This window comes from Saccopteryx leptura, chromosome 10, assembly GCF_036850995.1.
Source record: "Saccopteryx leptura isolate mSacLep1 chromosome 10, mSacLep1_pri_phased_curated, whole genome shotgun sequence".
Lineage (NCBI taxonomy): Eukaryota > Metazoa > Chordata > Mammalia > Chiroptera > Emballonuridae > Saccopteryx > Saccopteryx leptura.
The window spans coordinates 19,355,169-19,370,813 of NC_089512.1; the positions used below are offsets into that span (position 1 = coordinate 19,355,169).

The 15,645-nt window shown below is 42.0% G+C and overlaps 1 protein-coding gene across 1 annotated transcript in view; it reads left to right on the forward strand.

Moving 5' to 3' along the window:
* OSBPL10 (oxysterol binding protein like 10) overlaps nt 1-15,645 on the forward strand; it is a 296,950-nt gene that overhangs the window by 142,977 nt on the left and 138,328 nt on the right. The gene's annotated exons all lie outside the window — the stretch shown is intronic.

Below are 15,645 nucleotides of genomic sequence, written 5' to 3' on the forward strand. Positions count from 1 at the left end.
TCCCCAGTCAGGGAACTTAACGAGAATCAACCAATAAATGCATAAATAAGTGGAACAACAAACTGATGTTTTTCTCTCTCTCCCCCTTTCCCTTGCCACACACTCTTTCTAAAAATCAATCAATAAAAACAAACAAACATGAAAACAGGTTAAATTACATACTATGCAATAAGCATGTTAAAGTCGACAGTTTAGTACATTCATAGGGTTGTTTAATCACCACTTCTGTCTAGCTTCAAAACGTTTTCATCACCTCGAATCAAACCCTGTACCCATTAAGCAGTTACTCTTCATTTCCCTCTTCTGAGCAACCACCGGTCTGCTTTCTGTTTCTGTGCTTTTTCTATTTTGGATATTTCATATAAATGCAGTCATACAGCCCTGGCCGGTTGGCTCAGTGGTAGAGCGTCGACCTAGCGTGCGGAGGACCCGGGTTCGATTCCCGGCCAGGGCACATAGGAGAAGCGCCCATTTGCTTCTCCACCCCTCCGCCGCGCTTTCCTCTCTGTCTCTCTCTTCCCCTCCCGCAGCCAAGGCTCCATTGGAGCAAAGATGGCCCGGGCGCTGGGCATGGCTCTGTGGCCTCTGCCTCAGGCGCTAGAGTGGCTCTGGTCGCAATATGGCGACGCCCAGGATGGGCAGAGCATCGCCCCCTGGGGGGCAGAGCACCGCCCCTGGTGGGCGTGCCGGGTGGATCCCGGTCGGGCGCATGCGGGAGTCTGTCTGACTGTCTCTCCCTGTTTCCAGCTTCAGAAAAATGAAAAAAAAAAAAAAAAAATGCAGTCATACAATGTGTGACTTTTTAGGTTCAACTTCTTTCATCCTGCACGATGCTTTCGAATTTCAGCCACAGCGTAGCATGTATGAGTAAGTCATTCTTTTCTGTGGCTGAATAACGTTCCATTGTATGGATATATGACAGGTTGCTTATCCATTCTTCATCTGATGGACAGTTGAGTTGTTTCTACCTTCTGGCTCTTGTTAATAGTGCTGTTATGAATTTACGTGCGTGTATTTGAGTGCCTGCTTTCGGTTCTTTTGGGTAAGGCATTAATCTTATTCCTCGCTCTCTAGGTTGTAATACTTACGTTGAGGCAGTCCACCTAGATCAGGGCAGCTCATGGTTGGAATCCATACATTTTGCCTCCACAAAGCACTTCTCTGCTTTATATTGATTTTGGTCCCAAGCCCAAAGATGACACTTGGGAACTGTTTTTGCCGACAGAGAGGGTAATTGGTGCTCCGTGACAGGAATCCTAGTTCAGCATCTTACATGTGCAGTGTGAAACGCACAACAGAAACTCATCCATCTTGTCACAACTGCTCACGGGGTAAAACAATCTCTTCCTGCTCTGCCTGTCAGCCCCTCTTAAGCCCAGAGCCCCCGATCCTAGAGTCCCTGTCACTGGCTCACCTGCCCTGTCTGCTCAGACAGCGTCTGCGCTGCACACCGTGGCTGCTGCTTTGTTTGGCTCAGAGCTGGTGGTCCAGGGCTGCCGGTGACGGTGGAGCTGTTAACCGTGCGACTTCCGTGAGCACTGGGCACATGTCCCGAAGATACCCCATCAAGAAGTCTTCAATCAGGGATGTTCTATTTACAGAGCCTGGATCAGGCCTTTGTCTGGCCCTTTCTCTCCCTGTTCCTCAATAGAGTTCTTGAAAGATTTCAGGAGGAAATGAAATTTGATTATTATGCCAACTAGAACTTTAGCCTCTAGAGCAGGGGTTGGGAACCTTTTTGGCTGAGAGAGCCTTGAATGCCACATATGTATTTTTTTTTTTTTGTACTTTTTCTGAAGCTGGAAACGGGGAGAGACAGTCAGACAGACTCTCGCATGCGCCCGCCCGGGATCCACCCGGCACGCCCACCAGGGGCGATGCTCTGCCCCTCCGGGGCGTCACTCTGCCGCGACCAGAGCCATTCTAGCACCTGGGGCAGAGGCCAAGGAGCCATCCCCAGCGCCCGGGCCATCTTTGCTCCAATGGAGCCTTGGCTACGGGAGGGGAAGAGAGAGATAGAGAGGAAGGAGGGGGTGGGGGTGGAGAAGCAAATGGGCGCTTCTCCTGTGTGCCCTGGCCGGGAATCGAACCTGGGTCCCCCGCACACCAGGCCGATGCTCTACCGCTGAGCCAACCGGCCAGGGCCCACATATGTATTTTAAAATACAATTCTGTGAGAGCCATACAACGACCCCTGTACCTTAGGCATTATCCAATAAAAATTTGATATTGTTTCAAAGGACAGCTGTGATTGGCTCCAGCCACTCACAACCATGAACATGAGCGGTAGGAAATGAATGGATTGTAATACATGAAAATGTTTTATATTTTTAACATTATTTTTTTTTTATTAAAGATTTGCCTGCGAGCCAGATGCAGCCATCAAAAGAGCCACATCTGGCTCGCGAACCATAGGTTCCCGACCCCTGCTCTAGAGAGTAAATCTGGGTGGGGGTAGAAAAGGAAGACCAGCACATGTCACAGATGACAGGTAAAAGCAAGCATACCATTATGGTTGCTGCCTGTGAAGTAATGTGTACCTGTTATTTCAGGTAGGTTCTTGCAGAAAGCAGAGCCTGAGGGATCAAGGCAAGTGGACTTAGGGAGACCAGGAAGAGTGAAATCATGAAAATTGACAAAGGCACCCAGATGGGCACTGTTTTCCTGGGTCTGCGGTGGACTGTTAGAGCAGACTCCCACTGGTCATGGTCACCCTTGTAGGAACCATATAGAACAGTGGTTCTCAACCTTTCTAATGCCGTGACCCCGCAATACAGTTCCTCATGTTGTGGTGACCCCAAACCAAAAAATAATTTTGGTGGCTACTTCATAACTGTAATTTTGCTACAGTTATGATTCGGAATGTAAATACCTGATATGCATTATGTATTTTCCGATGGCTTTAGGCGACCCCGCTGGGGTCGCGACCCACAGGTTGAGAACTGCTGATATAGAATGTATGTTAGAATTCTCCACCCCAGGTGGGATGATCTCATTATTTACCCACTGGCTCCCCTGTTCTTTTGGTCAAGGGTTGCCCCATGAGGGGATGTTTACTCTTTATTGTTCTTTCTAGGTTTGCTCTTGTATTTGTCTTGTACTTACTTGTTCTTGAAAGTTGGTTTCCAAATTGACTTTCCAAATTGGCTTCCGTAGGACAGTCCAGGTCAGAAAGAAAGCAGGAGGTAGGTTGTGCAGCGGAGGCCTGGGACTAACATCTGGGCTCTGCTGGTTGCCTCAGCAACTGCTGGAGTTAGAGGGTGGGTGGAGAGGATGTAGGCAGGATACGCATGTTTCTGGCCCATGTAATCTCTGTAGTCCTCCATTTCTTTTGGTAGCCACTACTTCTCTTATCACTCAAAGCTTCAGGAATATCTGGGATTGATAGTATCCAGTCACGGAGACTTTTCTCAACCTGGCTCCAGGTGTAGACGGTGTATTTGTCCCACTCCTGTTAACCTCTTTTCCCCACCACTGTTATCCATTTTGATGGAATGAGGCAGGTTGTTTGTTTGAGTTAAAGACACTAGGTCTGTTAAAGCTGTAGAAATCCAATTAGATTGTAACACAAGACCAGACTGTCTCTTAAAAAATATGGATAATTTTGACTCTTCAACAGGTGGTAGGGTCTCTGGAGACAGAAACGAGGAAAAAACTCTCATTTACACTCATGCAGGGAGCAGTCAGAGTTTAATTTTCACTTTTTGTGCGTTCTGCCTACTGTGATGACGGTAACATGCTGACTCAGAAGTGTTTGAGTCCTAGCAGAAGCTCTTGTGTTTCTACAACACCCGACAATTTTGCATCTCCATTGCCCCCGAAGATCAGACCCTCTCCCTCCCTGTAGCCGGAGTATTAGCACAGAGCTGACCTGTTAGTAGTACCACTGCTCCTGTGATGATCCCAGAGCTCTTGTCTGAGCCAGGGAGTTTACGGAAAACTGCTTTCTCACAGCTCACACATTGGAGGACAGGCCACTCCAGGGTTCTCTAACCTTACGGCAGAGACTCCAGGAGAAATCTGCTTGGCTGATGATTTGGAGACGTCCCTTAATCAAAAACCATTGGCTAAAGCAAGGTCATAAATATGGTATATACAAACCTTAAGCATGTATGCCATTTTAACTTAAAATCCTCACTCACCATTTTTTTTTTAGATGTAGTTCCAAGGCTCTTTCATCAAATGTGGGGTTACTGGTAGAAATTCTGCATCTTCTTTCTTATAGGAAGCAGATTTGTAATGTATCACTTATAATCTCCTGTTTTGGTTTCTCTATTTTGTTATTTTTTAATCACTTTTTAATTTAAAATATTTATTGATTTTAGTGAGAGAGGAAGGAAGCTATACATATATATAGAGACAGGAATATCAGTCTGTTTCTGTATGTACCCTGACTGGGGATCGAACCAGCAACCTCTGCACTTCGGAATGATGCTCTACCCACCAGGGCTGGTTTGGTTTCTTTAATTTTATTTATTTATTTATTTTTTACAGAGACAGAGAGTGAGTCAGAGAGGGATAGACAGGGACAGACAGACAGGAACGGAGAGAGATGAGAAGCATCAATCATTAGTTTTTCATTGCGCATTGCAACACCTTAGTTGTTCATTGATTGCTTTCTCACATGTGCCTTGATCGCGGGCCTTCAGCAGACCGAGCAACCCCTTGCTGGAGCCAGCGACCTTGGGTCCAAGCTGGTGAGCTTTGCTCAAACCAGATGAGCCCACACTCAAGCTGGCAACCTCAGGGTCTCGAACCTGGCTCCTTCCGCATCCCAATCCGACGCTCTATCCACTGCGCCACCACCAGGTCAGGCTGGTTTGGTTTCTTTAAAGAGCAGGGTAAACGCATTACAGAATCCTTCTAGGTTTTCATAAATGGTTGCTAGCTTTTTATAGTTATCACCCTCATATGTAATTCAACAACAATTTTTAACAATTCACTTTTATTGATACTTTTCAAGTCATGCAACTTAGTTTCATAAATATGACTATTTTTCCTCTTTATATTTTATCAATTTATTTAAGTCATGTGGTTAAAGTAATAAATATGCCAGCCTAGGCAGAGTAGGGACGAAATACAGTTGGCTTTTTGCGGACCTTTAGCTAAGCTGGCGGGAGTAGAAGTGTGTGGGTGTGAGAAAGAGGCGACAAGCCGTGAGTAGTCAGCACCCTGTGTGTGTCAGTTGGTAGAGGTCATGGAAAGAATAAAAAGTGGTGGGAAATCCAATTAGTTGGTTAAATTGAGGGCATTGAGAGCATCTACTGTAGCTTTTCTGACTCTGCTACCTGATGCCCTGAGATTAGGCAATGCAAAAATCCTCACATTTTAAACACTCTACACCAGTGTTTTTCAACCGCCAGCCTGCGGACTGGTGCTGGTCTGCCAGACATTTTGTGCCGGGCCAGTCTCCGAAAGAGTTAAACCACCCTGAGGTTGTGTGAAGATTATACCACGGACCTGAGCGGCAGTTGGAGAACACTCGGTCTCCACCTCTTTGGGGCTGCATTTCATGACTCTCTCTACATACTTTCTGCATGGAAGTTACCGGCGCTCGTGGGAATTTCTGCCCGCTTTGCTGGATACTCATTTGATATGGTCCGGGTTCTGCAAATTTCAGTGATTGCAGTGAGAGGAACTGAATCCTTAAATTACTTACACTTTTTATTGATTTCCTGTCTTAAGTTCTTTGGTAAATACTGAGAGCTCTGGGAATGAGGTTCTTTCCTTTGTGATCCAGAAATTAATTGTAAGCAAAAAAAAAAAGAAAAAAGAAAAAAGAAAGTCTTCTTGACTTTGTATACTTGTCAAGTCCTGTGTCTGGATTCTGAAAAATCCAAGACACACAATCTAAATTCCTTTGAGCTTTAGATAGAAGCCTCGCTTTGGGCTAGCGTAAGTAAGCGTGTGAACCTACAGTTTATTTTTGCTTTGGCAGGAAGTGCCTCAGGGAGAAATAGGGAGGCTCGGGGGCATAGGATATACTTGTGTATGTGTTGCATACATATAAAATGTGCAGCAGAAAAGAGGAAGGTAAATACCTATTGTTTCTCAGGTTCTGGTCACAGCATTTTCAGGAAAATTTCCTACTCGGCACATAGGCTTGTAAGGTTTCTGCAGCTTCCTTGGGAGAGCAGCTCCCACGGGGTTAGTAAGGTACTGTTTACCCAGGTCCCTTGAGTTATTAGCAAATCTCGCATTTCCGCCTCAACCTCGTCAGTAATACCAAGCTGGGAATAAGTAATTAGTGGGATTTATTCTGCAGATCCTGGAGGATTTTGTCTGCGGTGGAGGCACATTGACAACCATGTGATTTAAACTGTGTGTGTGTGTGTGTGTGTGTGTGTGTGTGTGTGTGTGTGTGTGTGGAGCTTGTTGAAACACAAGTAGGAGTGTCCTTTAAGCTCCCTGCTGTGTGCCTGAGCATTTGGGCAGGAGATAATGATCTCTAGGTACCTAGGAACGCTTTGGTCAGAGATTGTGAGAAAATCAAATTTGCCCCTTGAAATGTTCCGTTTTAGGATTGCATTGGACTTTTCTCATCCTCACGGCTGGTTTGACCTGCTGGTAGGTGACAGAGTTTGAACATAAAATAAGAACCCTTTTCCCACCATGGTGTGGAGTGATCATTTATAGGATTCCTTGACATACAGCCTTTTTTTTTGTTCTGTGATTTCATTTCTGGTGTAAAATATCTCCTGGGTCGATTATATGGAGATGTGGGAAGAAATAGAGAATGGAATAAATCGTGAAATGCCCATCTTCAGGGCAGTGGTAATATAATTTCACCGTGGGAATTATCCAATAGAGGTGATACCTGCTACAAGAGACATATGTAAATTGTATGCAAATGACAAGGTAATACCTGAACAGGGCCTTGAGGGGAAAAAAGCTTATTGGAACCCATTGTTCTAATTGGCTCATCATTCAGCGCGTCTGCATCAGCCCCAGGTGATATCAGGTACTCTGGCTCGCCTGGCAATTGTCTGTCATTTCTAATTCAGGAGCTTGTCTTTCTAGTCTGTTACCTTTCTGACCTCCGCTCTTGTTCGGCGCCTTGCTCACTTCCAGCCTGGTCATGCTGTCTTCCTTGCTCAAACACCCCAGGGGCTTTGCACCTGCTGAGTGTCTGAGAATACTGTTCCCGGGATGTCAGGATGACTGACTCCTTTGCTTCACTCTAAATCAGCTGCTGCTTTCTCACGAGGCCTTCCCTGGCCACCTATCTAAAAGCAGGAAGCCCTGTCACCTTTCTCTCTCTCTACTTTAATCTTGTATATATATATATATATATTATCCCTGCTTTGTATTCTTATATATATGACCTAAAATACTTTACAGTTTACTGATTTACTTACTTTGATCTCTTTGCTTCACCAGAATGCTGCTTCCACAATGGCAGGGGTATTTGTCTGTTTTGTTCATTGTTATATCTCAATTGTCTAGGGCTGTGCCTGGCACATAGTAGGTGCTCAAGAAATACTGGGATCTCTGAATAATGTGGGTCTGTTGCTTTTTAGACAATCTGTGTTTATTTATAATTAAGTGTGGTGGCGTGTCATTTCCAGATTCTTCTGTCTCATGGAAAAGGAGAAAGATACTAACAAACCATTGTTGCTGTTTTTAAAGTTAGGTTTTCAGGGAAGGAACAGTAGTTCAACCAATGGTTAAAATGGTTGAGGGATGCATTGCTCTCTAAGTATTTATGTTCATAGCATCTGCATTAGGTTCCACAGGGTACCCAGTGGCTGGTTAGACACAGGCCCCGGCCTGCGGGAGGTCACACTCTAGGGGAGACATAAGGCACAGATCTTATGAGTGTGACCTCTTATTTTATCTCAGACATCTGTAGACATACTATCCATTAAACATTGCCCCTATTATTAAAGGTAATTGATGAAAAAAAATTTAAATCAATGTATTTTAGTTTCATGTATTTTAGCCCTTAAAGAATTTACTATTTAATATTTGAGAATTGATATACTATATGGGACTTTGATATTAAAAAGCAGTCTCTCCCCAGATTCTAACTAAGCTATCAGTTATTGTGTCTATAAAGAGCTGTGGTGACACTTTTGAAGTTCAGTGGAAGAGCTTGGGTGAGTCACCTCTAGCAAGGCAGTATGGGCTGATGGCTAAGAGCATGAACTTGGGAACCAGCTCTCATGGACTTGAATCCCAGTTCCATGATCTATTAGCTGTGTGACCTGGGAAAACGTATTGACTTTCTCTCTGCCTCATTTGCCTCATCTGTGAAATGGAAATTATAGTGCCTACCTCATGAGATCATAAAGAAGATGCAATGACTTAATGTATATATATCATACTTAAAGCAGTTCATGGTACATAATAAATATCAAGTAAATATGAACTATTGTAAATATATTTATAATTAAAGTTATTATCATCATTATTGGATCATGGCAGACTCATCAGTCCAAACAAGGCTATCTCTTTTTCTTTTTCCATTTTTCCGAAGCTGGAAACAGGGAGGCAGTCAGACAGACTCCTGTATGCACCCGACCGGGATCCACCCGGCATGCCCACCAGGGGGCGATGCTTTGCCCCTCTGGGGCGTCGCTCTGTTGCGTCCAGAGCCATTCTAGCGCCTGGGGCAGAGAGAGGCCAAGGAACCATCCCCAGCGCCCTGGCCAACTTTGCTCCAATGGAGCCTCGCTGTGGGAGGGGAAGAGAGAGACAGAGAGGAAGGAGAGGGGGAGGGGTGGAGAAGCAGATGGGCGCTTCTCCTGTGTGCCCTGACCGGGAATCGAACCCGGGACTCCTTCACGCTAGGCTGACACTCTACCACTGAGCCAACCAGCCAGGGCCAACAAGGCTATCTCTTGAATAAAATATTTTTTAAAGTCTTATCATTGTTTTCTCTTCTCTTCTGCTCCCATTCTTCTTGTCCCTGTTAGCATCGATTCCCTGAATATGTGTGGGTTTTTGTTTGCCTCCTATGTGTTTTAAATGTACATAAGTGGTATTGTCCTGCAGATCTTACCATTGTCTTTTTAAACTTGTCTAACCCCAGCGGTATGTTTTAAGTTTTGTCAATGTTGTTGTAGGTACCTCTAAGTCAGGGGTCCCCAAACTACCGCCCGCCCGCGGGCTGGGCCGCATGCGGCCCCCTGAGGCCATTTATCCGGCCCCCTGCCACACTTCCAGAAGGGGCACCTCTTTCATTGGTGGTCAGTGAGAGGAGCACATTGACCATCTCATTAGCCAGAAGCAGGCCTCTAGTTCCCATTGAAATACTGGTCAGTTTGTTGATTTAAATTTACTTGTTCTTTATTTTAAATATTGTATTTGTTTCCATTTTGTTTTTACTTTAAAATAAGATATGTGCAGTGTGCATAGGGATTTGTTCATAGTTATTTTTATAGTCCAGCCCTCTAACGGTCTGAGGGACAGTGAACTGGCCCCCTGTATAAAAAGTTTGGGGACCCCTGCTCTAAGTCATTACTTCTAAATGATGTGTGTATATTGTTTATTGAATGAACAATCTATTCAATATATTTTATTTGTGGAACCTCTGACTGAGCCTCAAACTCCCCACCCTTATAAACAGTGAACATTCCTGTATATACAAGTGACTGTCAGCATATTTGTTGGGTATCTTCTCAGGAGAAGGCTTGAGGATCATAAGGACCATGCATATATACACTAAATTATCACTAGATTCTGCTGGCTATATCAGTCTACTCCCAGTTGTGATGCAGGAGGTTCCAGTTTCTTCCTATCCTTGCTATTATTTGGTGTTATTTTACATTAACTTTGGCAAATCTGGTGGGTGTAGAATCTCCTAGTTACTTTAATTTGTATTTCTCTGATTACCTTTTGATATACTTGTTAGTCATTCATGTTTCCGCATATTGCCTATTTTTATTTTTGCCCATTTTTATAGTGTTTCCTGACTTCTGTTTGTAGGAGCCTCTTTTATATTCTAGGCATTAAACTGGCTCCTCTCAATCTCCATAATTTGTTAGTTTTGTCTACAGTGTCCTTGTTGAATAGAAACCCTTTTTTACAATGTAGTCTAATCCATCAAACATTCAATTTATGCTTTATGCTGTTGATCTTTTTAAGACATGCTTTCCTTCATACAGTTACATAGATATTCTCCTGCATTTTCTGTGTTAGCTTTGTAGTTTTACCTCTTACGTTATGATCTTTTACCTTTTTATATGTTGTGAGATATAGAGCCAGCTATATTTCTGCTTTTCCCAATATTAATTATTTTTCTCCACTGGTTTATGGTGCTGCCTCTGTAATATACCAAGTTCTCATGCCCTTTTTTTTTCTAGTTTTTACTCTAGTTGCTTGTTCCTGCATGAACACCATATAATCATCATGACTTTGTTCATAGTTGTATCTGGTGGTAGCATGAGTCTTTCTCCTTCTTAAAAATTAACTTGGCCCTTCACACATCTTTATTCTTCCACTCATACATTAGAATACATTTGTTGAGTTGCTAAAAAATTCCTGCTGCAGTTTTTATTATAATAATTTGGGGCCCTGGCTGGTTGGCTCAGTGGTAGATCATCAGCCCAGCATGTGAATGTCCAGGGTTCAATTCTCGATTAGGGGACACAGGAGAAGTGACCATCTATTTCTCCACACTTCCCCTTCTCTCTCTCTCTCTCTTTCTCTCTCTTCTCTCCTTCCTCCTGCAACCATGGCCTGATTGGTTGGAGCGAGTTAGCCCTTGGCACTGAGGATGGCTGTGTGGAACCTCTGCCACAGGCACTAAATATAGCTTGGTTGTGGAGCAATGGCACAACATGGGCAGGGCATCACTCTGTAAGGGGCTTGCTGGGTGGATCCTGGACTGGGTGCTTGCAGGAGTCTGTCTCCCTTCCTCTCACTTAAAAAATATAGAATAATTTGGGAGAACTGACGTCTTTACAGTATTAAGCTGCCTACTCATTAATCTGCTATGCATATTTTCACTTTCTCTATTCCTCATTGATTTCTTTTGTAGATTAAAAAAACCCTACTTCGCAAAGCTTTTATGTATTCCTTATTGGATCAATATCTATATATCATAATTTTTATTTGCTATTGTGCATATCTTATTTTCTACTATATTTCCTAATTGGTTATTGTTGATACAGAAGAAAACTATTGATTTTTTTGAGTTCATCATATATCTGGCAATTCTGCTGGACTCATTAGTTTTTTTTGTAAAATGATCACATCTACACTCCGTGACATTTTTATTTCTTCCCTTTTTATCTTTCTCTCTTTTCTTTTTCCTTGCCTGTTTTGTTTATAAAATTAAAAGCAATGAAGCTGAAATTTCTGTATTAATTATGCTGGTTACTCTAGGGTTTTGGTATGTAGGCTAAGGAAACTTCTTTCTAGTCCTTGTTTTCAGATTTTTTTCCTATTAAAATATCAACTCAACATTTAAAAATCTTTGTTTCATGTTATTTACAAATAACATATATAAAATAAAATTCTTGAGGATTTTCAATTCTAAGAAAACATAGTATATCATTATCCTGCTTTCAGAGGAGTGTTACATGTATATTTTTGTGATAATAGGTAAGTGGGTTGAAGATTTGGGTAAGAAGATAGGTAAAAATGGATATCAGCTTTCCTCCTTTCTATCAAATATTTTACTGTCTACCATGTGCTAGACACCGTTTTAACTAGTGTCTATTCAATTGAGAAGGGCCACCTGAAGGGTTTGAATCTGAATCAGGCTTTTTTTTGTTGAGTCTTGAGTGAGATTTATATAATAAATTGAGTCCTACTTCTGTGTGTTTTATTTTACCTTTTTGAAGTGGTAGCTTTTAGATCTGTAAAAGGAGCGGGCGAGGCGTGAAGTTCCTTCCAGCTCTAAAAGTCTCTTATTTCCACAGCATGAGAAATGGAGAGCCTTGGGCTTGGTCAGTAGAAAGAGGCAATCTTTACACTGTCAGAATACAGCACAGAAAAGGAATCTTGGTACTTGGAATAGCAAGGTCCCAAACAAAGGATGTGGATGGATGGAAGGTGAGAAGGGTGGATGAGGAGGAGATTTTGAAATGGCATATGACTTCTTCCAGGGGGATCTGGAAGATGGAGGCAGGGGGAAGCGGGAAAGGGGAGGGTGGTGTGTGGTAACGGTGTCCCATGCATGAGACCAATGCTTTAAGTCCACTTGGGACCTTCAAGCTGGGCCTAGACAGAGGCTGGGCAGAGTATGGGTCAGGGATTCTAGAGTGGCTGGATTAGCTGGTAAGAAGGGTCATCAGCAGAATTTATCTGGGAGCTGGAAATGTTGGGAGAAAAAGCAAGCCAAAAATGTTATTTCCACTCCTGTATTTGTGGGAAATGGAAATGTATACATATGCTTGCACTGATTTTTTTTCAAAGATCTAGCATTTGCCTATGTAACCATGGTTTTGGGATGGTATGTTTTGAAGCAGGCTAGAGACTGCCTCTCTGGGGGAAATCACTATTTTTCCTTTGCATACATGTTTGCATACATTTATGTGTGTGTATATTAAGAGGTTCTTGATAGAAAGTTATTGGCAAATGTTTAAGATATGTTGAAGATGTGCAGATGATAGTGGAAGAAACTCTCTAGGCTTGGAAACTTAAAGTTGAAACTCCTATTTCTGTAAGAAGATAGGAATTTGGAAAAGTAGAGAGAGCTGAGTGTCATTTTGAAAGGTAATCATGGGAATGAACTTGGAAAATTCCCAGTTTAAAGATATTTTTTTCTACTTTAGGTCTGTTTTAACCTTGAGATAACCAAATATTATAAAGAAGAAAAACTAAACAAGAAAAGCAGGGCAAATGACAAGGGTCAAGTGAAGCTATTTAAGCAAAATAGTTGAATGGATTCATTAAAAAAGTGCTCCGCATTTTATTCAGATGTTGACTACCAGGAAAATGAGTTTCTGAATAATGTTAAGGCCTTAAAAAATATACTATTTTTTTAAACTGTCATGCTTTTTCTTTTTTGTTGATTTTCAGGTATGTTTACTTTTGGAAGAAAAGGAATAAATCACAATTTTGTGCTTAGCTTTTCACATATTCATAAGTGGTACATTGGTTTTCTTTTAGTAGCGGAAGAGAGAAGGAATGTAATGAAATGGTTTTAGTTGGTTAAAGTTGTTTTTTAACAATATATAACCAGGCTGGGTTGATTTTTTTCTGTCTCCTTTGGGCTATTGTATTCTGAAATATGGTATCTTTTTTTCCTCCTGCACTTGTGAAATAATTCAAGGAAGTGAGGAAAATATGCTTCAAGTTAAATGTCATTTGGATGTTGTTATAATTAATTGAACTTTAGTAATTTTTCCCATTAGAAAAATATTCTACAGTTGAAGTGGTTGCCCCAAATGTATATTTAAAATCTTTCCTCCTTTACTTCTTTACAGCTTTTTAATTTGAGCTTCAGCAAGCCTATTATAAACTTTTGATACATGTTTTAAGAGATTTTTTAGGACCAGCTAATTATACTTTCAATTTGGGGTTTTGTATTTTAGTCTAAAGTATTAATGGGAAATTGCCCATTACTTATTTAAACTAGTTCGTTATCTTTGGTACCCATGTAGCATTGCAATTATCTATAGGCACTTTATATTCTACAACAGATGGGTTTTTGAAAATGTGAATTCATACTTTAAATGTCCCTTTTCTCCGAAGGAAACTGTTTTTAGTAAATAAAATGATTACTTTTTTTTTTTTTTAAGTTAAGGAAGTGATAAGGCTTTGTCTTCTTAAGGCACTGTTGACAAAAACAAGCTTTAAGTTTATAAAGATTTGACCCTGGGACTGTTTACCCCTTCAACTACACTGGTGCCTCCTGGCCTCATTTTTTATCAATTTATGAATCATAATGTTGACATTTACTGCATGTTTACTATATGGCATGTGTTCGCTTACCTCTTCTCATGTCATTCCCCATGTATAGTTAGAGTAAAATTTTAGAAATGAAAATACCACTTTACCTTCCTAGGCTGCACAGCTCATGGGTGGACGAGTTCAGATTTGAACTCAGGCCATTGACTTTAGAAACAGTGCCCCTAACCATTCCCTCACACTGCCTTGTAGGATTCAATCTTGCTACTCTTCCAGTCAGTGGGATGTTATGGAGGCCCCTGGGTAGTCCAGGGAATTCTGCTTGACGCTCCCAGACCAGACTCTCTCTCTAGGTCATGGCTTGATTTCCCTGGCTGGACATATTCTTTTTAGTGCTTCCTCTCTTTTTCTTTTTTCTGTTTATTGATTTTATGGGGGGGGGGTGGGCGGTTGGAGCAAGAAGTATCAACTCATAGTTGCTTCACTTTAAGTTCATTGGTTGCTTGTCGTCTGTGCCTTGACTGGGCAAGCCCAGGGTTTCGAACTGGCAACCTCAGCATTCCAGGTTGATGCTTTATCCACTGCGCTATCACAGGTCAGATGTTCCTCTCCATTCCTAATCACACCTTTTCTTCATGCCAGTTTTGGCCCGTAAATACTAAGTGTGTGAGTGTGTGTGTGTGTGTGTGTGTCCCTTCCTCAAAACCTTAGGGAACTTATGAATCCAACAAAGAATGTGGAGACGATCCAAGGGGTTGGTAAATATCATAAAACTCGATTGTGTGTTGTTGAATGCCTGGGAGAGATTTGAGCGTCAGCACTCTGCCTTCCCTGCCGCCACATTCTCTGCTTGGGCGCCACCCCACGTGTCAGGCAGACAGCAGGAGTGACTCTCCTAGGGGTAGGGTGCATCTGATCTCCACAGAGAAACAGTCACCCTTGACTTTGAACTGTCTAGTCACCCCTTAGAAATAGTGAAGTAAATATTTGGAGCAAAAACTTGCCATACTGTTCCTCAAACTCTGATAATGCTTTATTTTAGGTGAGTAGCAAGGATGAATGTTTGACATTTAAACATGAAACGTGGAAATTTAATGCAGTTGTGCTTTGAACTCACTCATTCATTGCGGTGGCAGTTCGCTGTCATTTCTCTCTTTTTGTCCTGGTGCCTGATGACCTGTGGGATTTACTGAGTGAGACTTTTTACTCATTTTACCCTGAGAGGAGGTCTGCATGTGAATTAAACCATGAGAATCCCACAGTTAATGGGGAATTAAGGGTTTTTCAACTTAAATTTACTGCTTGTGAATTCAAATGACAACCATTAAATAATGATCATGGGTTAGATATCCGCAGTGGAATAATTTGGCTTCCGGGTGAATTTCTTGATTTATTGCCATTTACGGTGATATTGTTCCAAGCAAAGGCTCCTGTTGCCAGAGCTGTCTTCATCTGTAATTTCTGATGGGTTCTCATTCCACTCAGCATCTAGGAGTATTTTCTCCCCTACGGTCTTGTAATTTAATTGCTGACCACATAGGTTCTCCAGTAAGTATTTAATTATATTTTGAGCTTCATCAGCACTTTGATCCTATAGAAAAATAAAGAGCAGGCCAGTGACTGCTTATGATTTTGTGCTAAGTGACTTTTTTAACATTTTAAAAATCAGTAATGCTTTCACTGATCAAGTATTAAGCAGTGTAAGGGAAGAGATGAACATTAGCCAGGCAGCTCCCGCATGTCAGGCCCTGGGCTGAGCATCTTATGTGCGTGATCTAGTTTTTTTTTCTTTGTATTTTTCTGAAGTTGGAAACGGGGAGGCAGTCAGACAGACTCCTGCAT